The sequence below is a fragment of the Penaeus vannamei genome, chromosome 20 (assembly GCF_042767895.1).
Source record: "Penaeus vannamei isolate JL-2024 chromosome 20, ASM4276789v1, whole genome shotgun sequence".
NCBI lineage: Eukaryota > Metazoa > Arthropoda > Malacostraca > Decapoda > Penaeidae > Penaeus > Penaeus vannamei.
In genome coordinates this window covers 1,435,203-1,437,702 of record NC_091568.1, presented here as the reverse complement: position 1 = coordinate 1,437,702, position 2,500 = coordinate 1,435,203, and positions in this window count along the sequence as shown.

The window sequence follows — 2,500 nt, the reverse complement described above, 5'->3', positions numbered from 1 at the left end:
GGAGGGGGATTGTTTGTGTGTGAGGGAGGGAAGGGGAGGGGGATTGTTTGTTTGTTTGGGAGGGGGAGGGGGTTGTGTGGGGGGGGGGGAGAAGTGGTTATTTGTATGAAAGGTTTTCTACTTTTTTTAAAAAGATACTAATTCTAGACAAATTAATTATTCAGGAGTATCATCATAACACGACGATATAAGTCAAAGTTGTAAGAATTTCAATAACAGCCTGTGACGTCATCCTTTCAAACCCCGAGCTACCATCACAACAACATAGTGAATGGAAAAGTTATGATGTCATCTTCCTAATGATATTAAATTCTTCTAACCTTTCTCACTCACTCCCTCCCCCCTCCCCCCCCCCCCCCCGTCCCTTTTTTAATACCCTTTACGAAGCTTTTTTAATTTTTCAAGATGATTGATCGCCTTTTCCAGACACTTGATAAGACTGATGATGAATAATTCAGGTAACAAAAAAAAAAAAAAAATAGAAATAGATTTTCTCGGTTTCTGTTCCGCCATGTTTCTTTTTGTTTCACTTCGGTTTCAGATTTCGTCGTCTATTTCAACTCTGATATTATTTTTGTTTTCTTTTATTTTTCTTTTAGCTTTTGTGCCTGTGTTTCCTAGTCTGTTTTTATTATATTTTATTCCTATTCATTCATATTTATTTTTTTACCATTATTTTTCTTATTTTTTTATCTTTATTATTATTTTTTATGGACTTATAGAAACACAACAACAGCCAAGTGACGTTCATATGAATTTGATGTAAAAAAAATATATATATAACTGTAATAGTATTAGTATTTGTCAGTAACTCATGAATCTATTTCAAGAATGATGACTTTTTCCTTAGATTTATCACATTTTCTGTCGTATCTTCCTTTCGTTAAGTGCTATATGACCTTTGATGTCTGGCACATTTATGTTCTTGTCATTATTACTTACTTCCCTTTCGTTAGCCATAAAATAGAGAAAGTAAAAATTCCTGTGGCTTCTCTACGGGAAAAAAGTGTATTACAGATCATTAGCTTTATGTTCTACATTATCAGGCAGAAGGATATGTTAATATACGGTCTAAAACATTTTCTCTGTAAAAAGTTACCTCTGTATAAATTCCAACTTTATTTCATGTTTTTTTTTTTAAGTAACAAATGTTACTTAATTTTTTTGACAAAAATCTACAAATATGATACAGATTCTTTACATCAAATTCATATGAAACGTCACTTGGCTGTTGTTGTGTTTCTGTTAAGTCCTTTAAAAAAGAATAATAGAGATAAAAAGATAAAAAAGATAATGATAAAAAATAAAAATGAATAAATAGGAATAAAATATAATAAAAAACAGACTAGGAAACACAGGCAAAAGATAAAAGAAAACAAAAACAATATCAGAGTTGAAATAGACGACGAAATCTGGAACCGAAGTGAAACAAAAAGAAAAATGGCGGAACAGAAAGCGAGAAAATCTACAAATATGATACAGATTCTTCTACTCATTTGCATATGCTTTAACCAGACATGAAAGAGTTACAGGACATATTAGCCTTATTACGTAACAACCTCGGATTTCCGTCTTTATTCTTATTACACTCTCAACTGTATCTTTAAAGTGAATTAAACATTAAATTCCGATATATTTCATCTCCCTTTTTCATTTAAAAAAACACCACAAGCCGTACACTCCCCCAACACACGTACAAACCTCTCGTCTACTTCATTCTTATTCGTCCTGTAATTCACTAACAGCTGTTGTTCTTTCCTCGAGGCTCCCCTAACGAGATGGCAGGTGTCGACCCCCAACACCTGTCACTCTCCATCACCTTCCCTCTTACCTGTGTCTACTTCACTCGTCTAGCACATTCACCTGTCTTTCTGTCTGTCTATTTGTTCAGTTGAGAGGGTTGTTTTTTTTCTTCTCTTTTGTGGCTGGCTTGGTTTAGAGATGATGGTAGAGTGGGTCCGAGGTGTTTGTATCGATTTGTCTTTCAGTCTGTCTGTTTTTTTCTGTGTATGTCCGTCTCTGTCTCTCTGTTTATGTCTGTCTGTCTGGCTGTCTCTCTCTCTCTGTCTATCTCTCTCTCTCTCTCTCTCTCTCTCTCTCTCTTTCTCTCTATCTATCTATCTATCTATCTATCTCTCTCTCTCTCTATATATATATCTCTCTCTCTATCTCTCTCTCTCTCTCTCTCTCTCTCTCTCTCTCTCTCTCTTTGTGCCTGTCTGTTTCTCCTCTCTCTCTCTCTCTCTCTCTCTCTCTCTCTCTCTGTCTCTCTCTCTCTCTCTCTCTCTCTCTCTCTCTCTCTCTCTCTCTCTCTCTCTCTCTCTCTCTCTCTCTCCCGCTCTCTCTCTCAACAAACATGAATAAAACAGTAACAAATACATGAAATAAATCAATGAATCTGACAATGAAAAACTTTGATTCCAACATATCAAACAAACACAAACAAGAGCATACTACATGAACCTTAAAACCCAAAGCAATACCTCTTCTCAAACATGGC